The following is a 17,854-nucleotide window of genomic DNA, read 5'->3' as shown; positions in this document are numbered from 1 at the left end:
GATAAGGCAGCATTTTATTCCATGTGGTTCACTTTGGGCATCCAAGGTGTGAAATTTCCAGTGTCAGATTATTTTATGTTAGCTAAGGATCAGTATTTGCAGGTTAAAAGGAATTTACTGTGACCTAGTAAAAATAGATGATTTGAGAAAAAAAATTCACATGGAGGCTGATTGAACTGATGTAGCTGGTAGACAGATTTTTTGACAAAGGTCTAGGGTGATGCTTGCTTCTTGTAATGTAGCATGTCTCCCTTAGTCTTTCATGTCCAAGGAACAAGAAGGCACATGGTAAGGACAGAAATAATTGTTTTCTGCCATGATGCAATGCCAAGTGACTGTTCTAGTTAGCACATGCTATAGGATGTTAAAACAGGCAGAGTGTAGCACTGGTCCCACTGCAATGTAAAATTAGCTGTAAGGGTCAAAACTGAATGGAGCAAGCACCACACACCTAAACTCAGACTAGAGATGTCTTGTTCGGGGACAAATGTTAGGTAAGAAAGAATGTGCTCAAACCCACTACAGAGATGTTGTTACATAATCCCCATGGTCTTTTACGACACTGCAGTGATGTGTGGGTGGGAGCACTGATGTGTGCACAGATGTTGTTATGCTGTTATTCATCTTCAGATTGGTAAATTTGTTTAAAGTGGATTTTTTGTATTTTTAATTATTGGGTAGGCTTTTTTCCTGAGAAATTGCTTTTAGGAAATTACAAATTGCCCAGTTCCTTGACTGAATAGTAAATGCTTTCACACTTCAGAGAAGAAATTTGCTGCCTGCTCTGCTACTACCTTTGGAGCACTGTCCATTACATGACTGAGACTTACTCTCTTCCTGACATCAGTAATATTTTTTTGCTTTCTCAAAAGGAAGGCGCTAATCAAATTCTGTTGTCAAAGGCTTTCCCTAGATGATCCCTTTTCACCCTCACTGCATCCTTGCAACATCCCATGGCTCTTTAACTTAGGAGAATCCATCCCCTTTAGAGAAGACCTCTCTTCACTGAGGGAGTCTTTTTTGCCGCTGTTCTACCAGAGGAAAGTTCAGGGCAGGTCTTTAAGGATGACATAGGAGGCAAGGTGAGCAAGGCTAGGAAGACTATGGCTTGCAATCAGGGAATAATGTTGTTGGAGAGGAGTGAGTAAAGCAAAACCCTAACACTTCCTGGATTTTTCCACATTCTAATGTAAGTCTCCTCCTTCTCAAGCATAAGCAGGCTATGGTGGGACCTTCAGAAAGAAGATCTCGTTCCCCCATCTGGAACTGGGCAGCTGTAGTGATGCACAGAAAGACATAGACCTGGCTTTCATGTCCTGAAAACAGTTTATCTGAAGTGCTTTTACTCTAATGAATAATATTTTACCTAAGGTAGCTGTCCAGTCTTTAATTACCTATTTCATTACTTCCTAGGGAATTAACTGCAAGCCAGATGACATTCACTGAATTTAAATTTCTTGGATCCGAGAGGTTTTTTCTCTGGACTGTTTCAAAAGTCTGGTACTTGCTAGGGAAGTTATCCTGTAAGAACAAATTGGGTGTGCTACCCCAGAACCCTACCTTCTGATTAATGCACCTCTTTTTTACTTCATCATTAGATGAATACAGCAGAATCGAATGGAGAATTCTGCTTGACACTTGCTCTGTGTAGGCAAGGTCATCACCACCAAGTCCAACCCACTGCTTGTAAATGGATATTGTCTTTTGTTTTTATGAAATCCCCCATATGTTCACTCTCTCTTCAACTACAGTCTCCACTCCAAACTGCTGTTGATCCCAAATCACATCCATGTGAATCGTTCCTCCTCCTGAATGGCAAGTGCTTGAGCAGTTCATGGATATTGGGTTTGAATTCAGTGACTGCAAAAAGTAGAGAGATCAGGGTCTTACCCCTTTCTGAAGACAGAAACTTGGAGGGCAGTTGAGTCTTGTATTGTTGAAGTGATGAAACCTGGAGTGCCTAGAATGCAGCAGACTTTCAATCCTTCTATTGCTGCAGGTGCCTACATATCACACTTTTGTTAAACACAACAACTGTGCAAGGGGACACTATGTCTCAGGAAGAAAGAACAGCTTTTAATTTCCATAATTCTCCTTGTTTTGCTCTGATTTCCTTCTTGGCTTTATGCAAGGGAGCAGCCAACAGAGTTTATATTCTGATTGAAGTATTGCCAGCTTCTCTTTCTTGGCTGAACAGAACAGTTCAGTGACCCCAGAGCTGAAATCAATTAAGCAGCAAACCCTACATACAGAGCATTATTGATAGAAATGCATGTTTCTCATGAAGGCAGCTATTACTACCCACTGCTACTACTACAGGCAATGCTTAACCAGCCAAAATCCCAGTGAAGAGGTGGTTCAGAAGAGCCAATTCCTTTGCAGAGGTATAAATCTCCAGTAATCAGTGGAGACACATTCACACACACATGAAAAAAAAGAAAGGGAAAGAGATTTCACTGTTTACCTGCACAAATAGTGAGGGAAAGGGCTTGTCCTCCTGTAATGTGACCACAATATGGGTCAGAGGAGGAAGCAGGAGGTATCAGCTCCTCCTCCTCAGGAAAGAAGGCAAAGCTAAAGCTCTCAGGAACCAGTGAAAAAATTCTTGATGATCTTATAAGAAAAGCAGCAGCAGAAGAAGTAAGTAAAAGTGCTGGTGTCTTGAGAGATTCTCAAACAGCAGCCCCTGCTGCTTAGCCTCATGCTATGTCATTAATATGGAAAGTTAGCAACATATCCTGTGGCACTCCCCTAGAAGAAGGCGCCCTCCCAGTAGTAGGCCTTGTGCAGCCAAGGATCAGCTCTGTGATTTTGGTGAGCTAACAAAACTTGCCAGCCCAGCAGGAGTCCCTTTTTGAAGGAAGGGAGAGCAGCAGGGACTCCAAGCTGCAGCAAAGCTACCATCAGAAAGCACATGCCACCAGCTGCTGGCATGCCATGTCTGTCAGTGGGCCCCTGGGATACGAACAATGCGGTTTTCTGTATCTCACAGCCAGTGAAATCAGTGGGTTTTGGAGTAGGTCTGAATCTCCTTTCATGAAGCACACATTGAAGCACTTTGATTGATTGAGACACTTTAATTAAATTTTTTGTGGTATCCTGCTCACAAGAAAAATTGGAGCCTTAAATCCAGCCTGTCTCTCGGCCTCATGCAGTTCTCGCAGACTTCAGAACTGCATTTCTGACTGCTGGTGAAAAACACAACACAGTTACCATTCAGTGGTAAATCATTACAAGAGGCTGACATGACCTTGGTTCACTGGGTCTGAAATAAGGCATTAAACATTTCTCACTGCTCATTTGAATTAACAAAAGAAAGTGAGAATGTAGAGGCTGAAGTTAAAAATAGTTGAAATCGTTCTTAGGTATATAGATCCAGACCCACAGTTATTTAGGCACTTAGCTCCTAGAAATCTCTGTGGCATAATGTCTGTAGAGTCCTGTTATCATGTCTGACATGAATTCTTACAGCTTTCTGTGTGCAAACTGAAAGCCCTGCTAGGGAAATGAAAGGTGCCACTGTGGAGGAAAATGATAGCAAAGACAAGACATGGCCCTGAGGCACTTGCCCCTCCAAATGATTGCTCATTTGGAGTACTATATTGACAGAGATCCCTTATTCCCCACGTGGAAACCTCAGGTCAGACCTTATTTTAGGAGGTGAATTAGAGCTTGTTTTAAAGGTGAGTTCTGACATGTCTTTATCTTTTGAAGCCTGAAAAAACACAGGTTTGCAAACACTGCCATAGTGCTTTCTCAAGCAGAGACAGCTCTCAAAAAATCAAGGTCCATTTCCCAAGAGCATGATTTGGTTGGTCTCCCTGAATGCAAGTTAAAACAGAAATCTAAACCAGAACTGAGAGAAGAAATTGCATTAGTGGAATTACAAGTATTCAGAGACCCTTTTCTGGTTCTCAAGATACACAAGAGGACAGAATAGAAAACAGAAAGCATAAAAATTCCTACATGTACAATACCACTGACAGGAAAGTGTTCATCTTCTGGGTCATATGCTACATTGATCCCTGAATAACACAAAGGTGGAAGATGCAGAGGGTGTACTAGGCAGCAGAGGAAAACAGTGGCATGAATTTCCTTTCCCCAGATATTTAATTGCACACTAGCAAGGACCAACACAGTGCAACTCCAAAGACTTATCTACAGAGGGCATCTGTCTCCTTAATATCACACCCTTGGAGATGGAAATTATTTGATTCTTTTTTCATTTAAATTCCTTTCATAGGAAATGTTGCCAACTCCCATACATATAGTGATTACTGAGAAACTAAATTTGTCATTTTTAGCCTCTCAAATGTCAGCAAGAGAGTCAAGGAAAAGGCTGGTTTGTTTAGAGACATTTTTAGCATGATGATGGAGAATAGCCAGCATAAGACAGTTCATCTTTCCTACCCATTTGCATGTCTCATTATGAAAATTGAAACAAAAAAGATTTATCTCCAGAAGGTAAGGTTTTGTCAAATGGGAATAGTATCTGGGTCATTAAGATGCCCTCAGTGACTGCTGGTGACAGCAAAAATTTGTGAGGAATGCATGTGCCTTGAGCATATCCAACAGAGAGAGATGAGCCCATCAGTTTAGTAATTGTGTTTAACAGCCTACTGGAGCACGAACTGCCCTTTGCAGTGTCACCATGATGAATCTCCTGCATAACCTCCACTGGGTTAAGGGCAGCCACACGATGGTAGAGAGGAGTTGTCACCCTTGTGGCCAAGACATCGGAACACTGGAAATCTCAGCACAACTTGGATCATCAGCTCTCAATGGCTGGCATAAAGGAAGGCCACTCTAACCCTTGGAGACTGGCTGAATGTAGCCCTGTAACCCAAGGAAGCATTTGTTCACCCTTTTTGTAATCTGCGCACACACATATGAATGCAAACGTACTCTGCTTTCTAGGTCCTCTTCATCTGCATGCTGGGCTCCAGCTTACATAATTTAACTGAATAAATATTTCATTACCCATTCTTCTTAGAGATGGGATGACCTGTCCTAGCTCCCAGGGAAGGCAGTGAAAGATGACACTAATCTGAGTCATATTATTCTCAAGAAGTTGGGGTAGTAGAAGGCACTAGCAGATGGATCAAGAACCTCATTAAGTCCTTCAGAAATTTACTCCCTCCAAGAAAACACCCTCAGAAGTTGCTTTTTAAGTCACTTAAAGGAAGAAGCTGCAAAACAAAAGCAAGACTGAATGTGCTGCATTATTCTGAAGGAATACCAGTTAGTTTTAGTTCATTAGTGCCTTTTATTTTGAAGGATTGCTAATTTCTTTGCAAGTTGAAATACAGTCTGCGCACCAGGATCCTTTCACCTGCCAACCAAATGCAGAAGTTTAAGTGCATTCATCTACTACAAATGAGGCTTCAGGACTGAAAGCAAGGAAAACTATTATCCACAATGAAAAACCAAGACATACAGGTTATACTGTCATGCTCAATTTCAGCCATAGGAACTGAGCTGATCTATCAGAGAAAAAAATCCTGACTTTCAGGGGGAATAATTTGGTAATAAATGATTGACAAGTGTTTACATTCTTTAATTGACATGAACTAGTGAATCACTTATGCTCCAAGGAAGAGTGGCAGTGCAGGTATGTCTCCTGGAAGCTGTTATCCACTGGCTTCTGCTAAGCCTACATAGAGTCCTCTACCAAACCAATGTCCTGAATCACAATGGCACAGAAAGTTTCCTCCCTAACCTTTTTTTTTTATCACTCCCAAGGGTTATCACTTAATTTCTCACAAGACTCAAGACAACTATCATAATTTCTCTTCTTGATCTTGTCTTTTATTGGGAGCAAGAACTCAGGAAGACCCAGGAAGATCTTGTGGTTCAATGATCATCACGTAGTATATAACTTCTGGTATCTACTAGACATGTATCTATTTCAGCTCCCTCTGGCAGAGCACACACATTCCAAGCTAAAGTCCATGGACACAATCCCCAGTGTTGATGGTTCTTACAGCAAGCCAAAGGCACCCAGCTGTGATACATTACTGTTCTATGACCAGAAACTATTAATAAACTGTAGGATCTACCAGACAAAAGAGATGTTGCTTGCTGAACCATAACAACTCGGGCTGTTTAACTTCTATCCTGAATCCTTCTTGGAGACCTGCCAGCATCTCTTGATATCACAGTTACTTAAAATGTTTGCTTAGAGGAAAAGATACCGGGGTATGATACACATAGCCCTTGCTTACAAAACAATATATGTTTTGTAAGCAAGAGGGTTTCCTCATAATGTTTGAATGATTATACTAAAAGAAGAAGTAGATGTAACAGATAACATTATATAACATATGTATATATTTTAGAGGCTAAGACCTCCTGCATCCATCCTGTCTCATATGCTGAAGTCACTGTGATGAGATTGAAGGGTTTTCTTTTGCAACATCCTGATCCAAGCAATGAGGCATCTGAAGGTTGTTGTGGCAATTACCATCCTTCAGTGGTAGTAGGTTTCTAGTTCCATGGCAGATTGCAGCATCCTTCCATCAGAATGCATAAAAAGGCAGACATTTTCATGCAGTGCTTTCACATTCTACCTGCATTGTCCCTGTGAGGTTAACCATTGGCTCCTGAATTATCTACTTTTGAGGAACTTAGAACAATTCCACTTTAAACAGGAGTCTGATGTTGTCCTTGCTCTACCCTCCTGCCATCCTTCTAGATTCTGGAATAATTTGGTTGTCTTGATACAGATAGTCAGTTTTGGATGTAACACATCACTCATTTCTGTAAATAAGGATCTTTGCATATCTGAAAAGAGTTAGCTATTCAAAATCCTTATCAGGCATGCTTGCTTGCTTGAACTGTATCTTGGATCCTTAGTTATATACCTTGCATATATATACATTAATACCTTTGCAGTCTTGGTCCAGTGATGATCTTCCCAGGTTCTTCTGGTTGAGCCTGCTGTGAAATAGAGCACACAGCGTGGTAGAAGGAGTGCTCTCTTCTGGAGAAAGAGAACAGTACAGAAAAATAGAGAAGGTTACAGATGCTTTAGCAAAAGTGACTGTTAAACTTGCAAAATCTTTTCACTCTTGGCCACTTACACAGGACTGACACCTGGGGGTTCTTGCATAGAATATGAAGCCAATTTTGCAAGACTTTTGCCATAGCACGGATAAAGACAAAGCGAAGCTTATTTCCTTGGTCACTGTCAACCCAGTTCCAGCATAAAGACTAAAAGATCTCTTCACAGGGACCAAAGGATTTTTTTGATTTTTTGTGGGTTTTGTGGGATTTTTTAGTGTTTTCATTCTTTGTTTGTTATTGGTTGGTTTCTTTTTTTTCCTTTTTAAATGAAAATGTATCAGAAAAAAGCAAAGTTACGGAAAGACATAAAAACTGGGCTTGGTGGATATTCTGCTTTCTTCTATCCATGAAAAACAGTCACATTTTCTGGGTAGTGCTTTGCTGAGTGAGAACCAACTAAAAATCTTTGTACTATTGGATCATGTGCCTAGTTAAGTGGTTCACGCAGAACCTACTGAGCTGTACAGGCTCGTGTTGCCTTGCTGAGTTTGGGATTTGTACTTTACAATAGTGTTACACCAAGACTCATTGGCAACTCTGTCTATACAAAGAATGCAGAGCAACAGTCCCTGTCCCCGGTTCTAGATCCTCTGGGAGGACTTTGGGAACATAGTTGCTGCTGTCTGTGAGAGCAGGATCATGTCCTGTGACCTTACCAAGTTTCCTATGCTCCTCATTCTCGCCTCGTTTAAAAACCACTTATGAGACTTTACTCAAACTTTCCAAATAATTTCACTTTTAAATACAACCAAGCCTGGGAAAATTTCTATTAATGGGAAACTTGGGAAAGTTGTATTTCTGCAGAAAAAAATGAAACCAACAAGATGGTATAAAGCAAGCTGTCATAAACCTTTACTCTAGTGTTTCTGTTAGCAACTGTTTTAATGACAAAAACAAAACCAAGGAAGTATTGGAAAGGGATACTTGCAGATGCAAAGGAGGAGCATCACAAGGAAGTCTTCCCCATTTTTAGTGAGTTGGGATTTGTGTAGCAAGGAACATATATTTCTTAGACTGGTTGGGGAAACGTTTTGACTGGCTGTGATGAGCAGATGTATGCACAGCACACAGCTACCTAGGAACAGAGGGAATGGAGTCAGTGGTATAAGAGGTTTTTTCCATGCTATGCATCTTGCTTGAATAGGCAACTGTTAACATGCTGGGCAACTAACAAGGCCAATGGTCAGGCACAAGGTAAAATTAAAGCCCCCTGTTTGATCTCCAAACTCTAAGATGTTCAGGTTCTTAGGGCTCAACACTTTGACTAATATAAACAGCCTGGGAGATAACAGTCAGTGTTTCATCTCCTCCTATGGAAATTCAATGGTTATTTGAAGAGCTTTTCTTCATTTTGTTTTGTTCTACTTTCAGGAGAAGGACTTAATCCTTTTGCAGCATTTATTTATTATAACTCTTTTAAAGTGACTTCTTGCAGTTTTCAGGTTCGCTTGAGATTTTAAAATGTTAAAGGAAACACTGTAGAGCCTTTTATTCTATTTGTCAGCATGAGAAAAAAAAATCATTAGGTTTAGAATTCTAAATGAGAAGATATATCAAGGAGAAAATAAGCCACCAGTATAAAGAAAAAGGATGTGATGCTTACATTCTTGGAAGGACTGTGGAAAAAACTAAAAACATTCCTCATACACAAATGCTTTAAGGCATTATGAATGGATCTTTAAAAATTCATTACAGTTCAATCCAGACTTTCAAATTCTAACCTGAGGTTACTGAGATTTCTTTGTTAAGTACATTTAAACAAAAATCTTTTTATCTTCTCCTAAACTAACAAGAATGGGAGAAGAAAGATTAGAAATGTACAATTGCAAATGCTTTTGACCCTGAAGGTCTTTGACTCTGTTTTTAAAGAAAACCTAGCCAATACTCTTCTCCAAAAGTGAAGATTAAGACAATAACAGGAGCTCAAGCAACAGTGTTTTTGTATAAATGGAAGACTTTTTCATCACTTTTTTCTTGCTAACTTGGACTTTCTTTTCCTCCAGGACCAAACAGAGTGAAAGGAACTGAAGCTGCTATTCTGGCTCTGCAAGTTCTCTTTTTCTGTGTTCCCACAGTGCCTAGAGGGTTTCTTGCACGCTGTCTGCAGACCGCTGCAAAGCCAAATGGCCCAGAAGTCTTTGAAGCCCCTCAGGCAATCAGTGTTCACCCTCCTGCTCCATGAACCTGGGATGGAATGGGATGTGGGGTGACAAGAAAGAACTCTTGCTCTCCTATTTACAAGCTAATAATGTAGGCACTGAATTCTGCTCCATCTGTCCCATCATCCCTTCACCTCTCAAAATAACTAGCACAATACTTTGACATGTTGCAGCAATGTGTAAAAAGTCAGTCCTCTGAAGGTTACAAAGGGCCTGTTCATCATCTCAATGTTTCTGTGACTGTTGACATCCCTCAGCCTGCATTCTTCTCTCCAAGAGGAAAGCTTTATGATGGGATTTCCTGACCAGAGACGTTGTGTCATCTGATTTTGAATGCCAAAGAGTGTTTATTCCTTCAGTCCTGTACTTTGTAATAATGTCATAGCCAAAATCAAGTTCTCAGAGATGAAGAAAGGAGACATGCTGTCTGAAGATGCTTTTTCTCAAATCTTACTCTGCCTGCAGCCCCCATTAGCCACTAAATCATATCCACCTGATGAATGGACCCGAATTGGTCCTGATTTGAATCAGAATTAGACTTTAACTAGTTAATGGTGTGACCCAAGACTGGTACTAAACTTGTAGGAAATGGCTTGAACAGTGCATAGCTTTGGTTGCTGACCAGAAGCAGAAACATGAAAGTAAAATAACATTGCTTTGCTTCCATTTTTTCTTCAGCAGTCAGAGCAGTGACTTGAATAGAGAACTTTTCCTGAGGAAGAAGCCAACCAAAGGAATAAAAATCAAGAGTCTCTATAGAGCAGATTCCCAGAGGGAACTAGAAATCTAGCAGCAGTTGGCTTTCTGATTCAAACCAAGAAGGAAACGTGATTCAATTAAAATGTTCTCTCTGTTATTTGGATCTGATATAGTCCCTTATTTTGCCACATACCAGAAGATCCAATGAATTCCACTAGACCTGAATCTTTTCTGGACAGTTTGCTCAGTTGGAGGCAAGACCTGACAGTAGAAATGCAAGGGAATTTATTTAATTACTTTTGACAGTATATTGCAACACGTAAACCAAGATGAACAAAATAAAATGAAAAATTTTATAATTTAGACTGATATTTCCCAATATTTTCCTTTAATTTTTAAGGTGAAAATTAATATAACAAAGATTACTTGATATTACTTCAATATGTAATGACCAATCCATATTTATGGATTGACTAATTAAGACATTAAAAGAAAATATCCAATATTAAATAGAAAATAGAAAAATAAATCAAGGAAAGTGTCTGAGAAATAGTTGTTCAATTATTAAATGGCTTGAGATTGACTCCTCTTCTTTCATCAGCATTACTATTATTATGTTTAGTGGTTCCCATTCAAACTATATGCTAAACCTATATATGAAGTTTTCTGAGAGGGAGTGCTACTGGTGTGTTTTAGGATGGGATGAATAAAACCATAGCTGCCATTAGGAGGATCCTAGAAAATTAGCATTTATTTCTCTGTAGATGGTGATGGGATTTTAGGTCTCCTCTGCTTTGTGAGCCACCTCTGGAATAATAGCATTCCAAACACACACACGTACCCTGCACATGCTGGTAACAGGCTTGGTGACTGTGAGCAGAGCAGCCATCTGCTAACTCTGAATGGTTTGCAAGTGTGAGAATGTTGTTTGTCTGGGTAAGTGCAATGGGGAAGTCCAGGTGCACTTTATGTTTATTTATGTTCGTGCAGTACCTTTACACAACACCAGGGACCCTGACTCATTACACTGGTGAAGTTATTACATTTGAGAACAGTTGCTGAACAAATTGTGCAGCCTAAGGCCAGATGTACAGAGAAATATAAGTACCCAGGTCTTCCAAGACATCTCTGAGATGTTGCCTAATACAGAGATTTCTCACTCCTGCTTGTTCAAAAGTCTTCAGAAATGAAACTCTGCAGCTTCTCTAAATGCTGATGCAAGGCACGTGAGCTTCTGAACAGATCAACAGAATGAGCACATTCCTGCTCAACCTGAAAGCAGGACTTGATTTTGGGCACCTCATCAAAGCTTTCCCATTTCTTACTGCTCTCATTAAGAGATGGGTTGAAACCCTGGCTTTAATTAGAGCAGGCATGGTGAGATGTTGAACCTGGTCCTGGGTGACTTTGCATTCCTGGACAAGGGTACAGGATGAGAAGAGCTCGCCCCTATTCGCTGCATTTCACACACAAGAAGAGACTCAGACAATTCTCTTAAAGGAGCTACCCATGCTGAGTAGGATGTGGGCTCCTTCTCAGCCACACAAAGACATCTGAGCTGCTGGCAGACAACATTAGGTTCATACTTATCTGCTCAGTGTTTCTACCAGCATATAATAAGCACCCAATAAGGGTGTCTATCTGTGACTTTCATTTTTGAATAACACGTTCTACAGACAATTCGGTGCCTAATTCAGGAAGATAGAAGCACAAGAATAAGGCTAAACAAATTAATTTATGGGGCCCTACCTACAGATCATTCAGTGATTTCCCATCTGTCTGCACTGACTTTAGGGCAGGAGCTCTGGAGTTCAGCTACAAACCCTGCCTGTAATCACAGCACTTCTCTATGCTCATCATGCGCTCATTACTTGTACCAAAAAAACCATGCTTGACAAGGTCCATCAGCTCCTGTTAAGCCAAGATCCCTGCAGACAACCTGTTTGGAGAGGGGTGAAGTAGTGTCCTCTGACAGAATCAGTTCTTTAATTCCTACCCCATAAAACTGCACTGCACAACAGAACTTCATGTCCAAGAAAGTTCTCTGTGTTGATTTGCCCTTTGAAAGAGGTCTTAATGAGAAAACTGAGAGTCCCTTCAGTGGAATTGCATTTGAAAATGGAAGCACAGCAAGGCAATTTACCTCAGTAAATTTCTGATGTCTGTAACTAGAAGCATCAATACTTTAGCAGCCACTGCTTTGGATAATTGGAAATTAGGGTGATTCTTTCACAGAAACTGGTGTGAAGGCTGACTCAGCCTGGATTTCCACGCTGTGGGTTCATTTTCAGTGTCAAACTGAAATGACTTCAGGAAGGATTCTCTACCCATGAATCAGAGGAAATAATTCATTATTGAGTTCAGCCCAGGAAAAAAATCTATTGCGAAAGCAAGAAGAGGTAGGGGACTGTGTTTAATTTGAGTAAAGGTTGGTCAAAGTTTGTTTAAAAAAGAAAAGCTTAAACTGTTCTAGACCTTTCAAGCATTAAAAGTTCATTAGCATTGCCAAGGTAGCCAGAAAACCTCAGGGTGCACCGTGTCTTAATTTGGTTATGTCTACACACTTTTGGCAAGCCATGTTATCTCTTATCATTTATTACACAGAGTGGAAAACACTGCACAAGCTGGCAGTGTGTGAAGCCGTGTGAGTCCCAGAGTGATGTTTTTTCAGAGCATATATGAACCTTTCCCTCAGATTTTAGCACATGGAAACTCAAATCCTTACAGGACTTTGATAGGGAGAGGTTGAGAAAGTTTGCAAACCGTGGACTGTTTGTATTAATGTTTCCTTCTTAAAGCACAGAGAATTCCCTTAACAGAATAAGCCATTATTATTAAAATGGAAGTAATCAGCAACATAACCACTAAGAAAACCATATTGTCAGGCAATACATTCAAAGTTCTATAAAACTGACGTGCATGCTGCTTTTACAATCCTGTCTTTTTGAAGCAGCAGAGCAGAAGTGTACACACTAGGCCAGTAGCAGTCACTCTATTGTAGCCCCGAATACTTCTAAGAGAAGACATTTTTTCTTCCTTGTGGCAGCTTTTTTCCTTCAGTCTGTGATTGTGGCAATGTCAGCACATCTCCTGAGGGAGGTCTGGAGAAGCTGGCTCCAGAGTGTTCCCATTCACCCAAGATCAAGGTTGTGTTCCTGGGTATTTCAGTGGGCTCTTGGAGCAGCCTCTGCAAGGAGTAATGGGAACTGTCAGTACTGTTCCCTCTGTTCTACTTTTCCACTATTTTATTATTCACCTCTACATTACACCATGATTTGCAGATTTGCAGTTTGGCCTGGGGGACTCTGTCTTACCGTCTTGCAAGTTAATGAAATTTTGCACATTGAGGGTTTGCATCTTTGGGCCTCTGAGGTTTGCAATATGTAATCACAGATTTACCCAGAGGGGCAGGAAGACAGAGGTCAGTGTCCTCCACACTAGCTCTTCTTGTAGCACCATGTACTTGAAGTCATATCACAAGGAAGGGGCTGTGCCTTTTATCAATAATGAAGTGACACTCACTCTAGCACAGGTGACCCCATCCATATCAGGTGCTAGAGCAAAACAAACCATCCCAACATTAATCTGCATGGTCTGGTCTCATTTTAGGATCAGAGGTCTTTTCTTATCATCCCAATAGCTCCCTGGGTTTTGTTTTGTTGACATTTCACAGAAAACACCTTGATCACCACTGACATTTCAAATGTAAAACAAATGATGTTGCAAAAGTCTCAGAATAAATCACTCTTCACATACAAGTGACATAAAATTGAACGAGTCATGGCTCAAGAACAAGCTGTAGTAAAAAAAATTCTCTGCTCTTATTTAATGAGCATAATCCACATGAATGTAGATATTTAAAGTAAATATAATTTAATGATTTCTTATCTATTCATACAGCATTATCTTTTCTCTCTACAGTGAAGAGATTGTGTTCTCCCTTTAACTATATCATGTTCAAGAAAGATCTGAAATCATACAAGAGAATTTGCTTAATAGTCATAGGTTTAACTCCAAAAATTTTTCAATCCATCTGCCTCCATCTTAGTATTTATAAAATTTTAGTCATAGTAGGCTGCAGATTTATTTCACATATATTTGGACCCTACATTTTTCAAACTAAGAAATTCAGTAAACAAAAGTACTATTCCTTTAACACTTTCTTGTTTCTATAATTCCTATTATTTTTCTAGCTATCACATAAACAGTAATTCCCCAGAAGCTGAGGTAGAAGGAACAAGACAAAATGTTTCACCAAGCATGAAGCATGGGTAGTGACTCTTATCACCACCCAACAGAGCAGATACTCTTTGCAGAGAAATGTAGCATCATAGATGGCTGCAGGGCTCTCCTTTTATGATGGTGAGAGCAGACCTTGCTGTAGTAATGATGATAAAATGTACTGAGAACATTAGGAAAAATTTTTTCATACTGGGTGATCTCTCCAGTACTTTAGTGCAGGATTTTAAAGATCACTGAAAAGCTCTTGAAATCAATGACCACTGCACCAAACCGAGGCCTGGTCATTCCCAGGACTACTACAGAGAAAGTTCAGTGCAACCTGGCTGATGGTTCCCATGTGGCTACATATAAGTTGTCTCCAGTGGGTCTTGGCTGCTTCTGCCAACCCATCTCTCAGGAGCAGTCCTGTCTTCATTCACTGCTGTCTGCATTGCCCTTCAGAAACCCAGCTTCCCTGATCATTTTGGCTAAGTGCCTCAGTTTGTTTCCCAAAACTAAGAAAGGAGATGAGCAAATCCCACAGGCTTTTCAGCCCTTGAAACATATATCTCCTGTTCCTTCTCCATAAACCATAAAAAGTAAGAAATATTTTACAATGAGGGTTGGCAAACACTAACACAGATTGCCCAGAGATGTGGTAGATGCACCATCCCTGGAAACATTCAAGGTCAGGTTGGACAGGGCTCTGAACAACATGATCTAGCTGAAGATGTTCCTGCTTTTCACAGGGGGTTGGACTAGGTGACCTTTAAAGGTCCCTTCGAACCCGAACTATTCTATGATTCTATGACATGCTCCGCTGGGTATCCCAAAGGCTGGATCCTCTGATCTTAATGAGCATACATTCCATGTGCATTACAGCACTACATTAACCCAACAGGGACAGAAGATCGGTCAAGCTCCATGTGGGAGTTACAAAGCTATGCTGAAGCGAAAATGGCAATATCCAGACTCACATCAATGTTCTCAGTGTTATTCAAGCTTTGCAAAAGCAGAATTCACTTTTTTATTTTCCTAGGAGATGCCTAATAAAATCACACTTTTGGCTGAAAGTTTATATTGGAAGCATTATCATTGCATCTCTAAAGAACAGTTCTCATTAAGCGAAAGACTGAACGGACAGATATCCTAATAATAGCTTGATTTGAAGTGCAAAGTGGGTTGAAGCACTCAGCATGCCATCTTCTAATCAGGAATGAAGGTTTTAATGCAGGGCTTCCTGACAATCACAATTTTGTAATGCTTACATAAATGACTTTGTAGATGTGTGTATGGTTTTTTAATTTGGTGCATGGGTAAAAGAGTGTATTTCCTGGTGATGCAAAGGATCTGACTACAAATTCAGCAATGCTATCTGCACCTGTGAAAAAATCTGGGTGATCACATAAGAAAGTTCCCTTATTTGCAGAAATACTTAGTAGTCTGGGGGTTATTTGTCTTAACAAAAATACAGTTAAGGATCTGTTACCTTGAATGTTTTGTACAAGTATCTGTACATATATTAAGGCAGCATTCCAGGTGTTTGCACCCTAAAGTAACCTCCATGTACCTTGAACTCCTAGGCACAGCTCATGTAAAAGGTCTCAGGATTTCAAGCTTGTGTCCTCAGGTGACAGTCAGAGGCACATAACGCCTCTGGGGAGATGTTCTTCATTTCACTCACCTTAAACATGCCTTTCTCTCCCTCCTCCCTCAATATTGAAAGGCACCTAGAAAGCTGTTGCAAGGGCCATAGCCACAACAAGAACTGATTTGTGGTTCTTCCCTCAGCCACACTTAGCTGCAGTGTCAGGTCTCTCAAACTTCTGGCAAATTAGATATGAAAAAATTCTTCTTCATTACATTGTGATAATGGAATAACCAATAACGATGGGGGAAATGGGACAGATGTTTCCTACCAAAGTATTTTCAAGCTCCATTTCTGCTAGGTTGATCCCTTCCAGAAGTCCCTTTCAGCTTAACTCACCAGTATTCTGGAAGTCCTCTAAGGCTGAAAGGAGCAAGTTACATGTCTTGTGGTCACCCTCTTAAAATAACTCAAGAAAAATCGGTGCCAGCTCCACAATGTTTTTCCTGGTTAATGATTAGTCGAGAGGAGAAGTCTGGCTGCAAGGTCTTTGATTCATGAACATATTTGTAGTAATTGGGGTCATGGCAATTCCTGTAGCTAATGCATTTTAAAAGGCCAAAGTCAGTACCCCTGAGTAATTGGGGCTGTTACTGAGCAAATGACATGCTTTGAAGCAATGACATTATATTAATTATGTGGGGTGAAATCTAGAAGTGAAAGTTTGTAGGAACAAATCAGAGCTTGATTAAAACTTGGGATAAACCATTCAAGTTTAGTCCAAAATCCAAGATCTAGTTGGTGAATGTCAGTTTGTTGTCCACCAGTAACATCAGTTCAGGAAGGACCCCCGGAGAAGTCACTTCTGACACTCCAAGCCATGAAGTGGAGCCACGTGGCCACAACAGCACAAGGTCAGTCAGCAAGAGAGGGGAAGGAGAGTGCTACTAACCCAAACCTCTCCTCAAGGGTTGAAAGGCTGGTCTTAGTGAAGTCAGGGAGGAGGAGGGAAGGAAGAAGCACTGCTTGTGGTCCCAGCTTCACCAAGCTAACGCATCTTGCCAGTCCAGGATCTCCCGCTGAGAAGTGTTGCACTTCAACCCCTCCAGAAGAGTAATTGCAAGAGCAACCAGGACAAGGCATACAGCACCAGTGGTGCATCTTCAGCTCACTGCCAGGGAACATACTGCTGTAAGAGCAAGAAAATAATCCAGGCTTTAAAAAGCAACCCTTCAAAAGAACAATGTTCTCGTGTCCCCAAGAACATAGTATTATAAAGAAAAAATTCACGCACTTCCATTAAGAGATTTGATCAAACGCACTATCAATATGAAACATACATTCCCATCCCCAGATCCTGTTTCCCTAAATATTTGCAGAGAGATGCAATAGTGCCAGAGCCACTTTCATAGGTGACCAAAAAAAAATTCACCTTTTTTCAAGGATTAATTATTAAGTATAGCAAGGATAAATTGCAGCAGCCAACAATTGTCTTATTCTCCCAAGTCCTATTCATAGTAAACATGATATTATATGGAAATTTAACTTGTATAATTATAGCCATATGCACTTTGGAAATAGTACAATATGGGCTAGGATATGGGCCAAACCATGCCCCTTCTGCATCTGCACAGTAATCACTCCCTTTACATCACTGTTCAGATATAACTATTGCTGAAAGTGGTCTGGAGCACTGGCAAGGAAAGATAGGGCTGTGCTTCTCAAGGGGACCATCACTCCAGGGCCCTGATGTATTTGTGCCCCACAGCACTCTCTGTTGTGCCACAGCAGCTGAGCACACACTTCAACAAGCCATTCCCATCTCTCCCTGCATGACAACTAACTACTGCTCTGTGGGTAGCTACTCTACTAACCAGAATTTAAGGCACATGATTTAAGTTGCTTTTTTTTTTTTTTCCCGAGCGTCTGCATTAGAGGCCTATTTCTTCATCTTACATATTTCTCACTATACTGGAAATTTTCAAGCAGAAGGCAGATGCTGGAGGAAAGACCACTGTGTGATATGCAGTGAAATGAAGATGGAATATTATATACATAAATACTTATAAACACATGATGTAGGTGATGTTTGAAGACGGATTTCTCCACACAGCATTCAGCT

At 40.5% G+C, this 17,854-nt stretch overlaps 1 long non-coding RNA gene across 1 annotated transcript in view; it reads right to left on the bottom strand.

The window, feature by feature from the left end:
- Positions 1–16,436: 16,436 nt before the first annotated feature.
- Positions 16,437–17,854, bottom strand: part of LOC113949402 — a 40,056-nt gene continuing 38,638 nt past the window's right edge. Inside the window, exon 6 of the long non-coding RNA XR_003528443.1 lies at positions 16,437–16,921. This is a non-coding gene — a long non-coding RNA (uncharacterized LOC113949402). The remainder of the gene's footprint in view (positions 16,922–17,854) is intronic.

Source organism: Corapipo altera, unplaced genomic scaffold, assembly GCF_003945725.1.
Source record: "Corapipo altera isolate COAL_440 unplaced genomic scaffold, ASM394572v1 56, whole genome shotgun sequence".
Lineage (NCBI taxonomy): Eukaryota > Metazoa > Chordata > Aves > Passeriformes > Pipridae > Corapipo > Corapipo altera.
The sequence above is the reverse complement of the archived record's forward strand: the minus strand, read 5'-3'. Positions and strand labels throughout refer to the sequence as shown.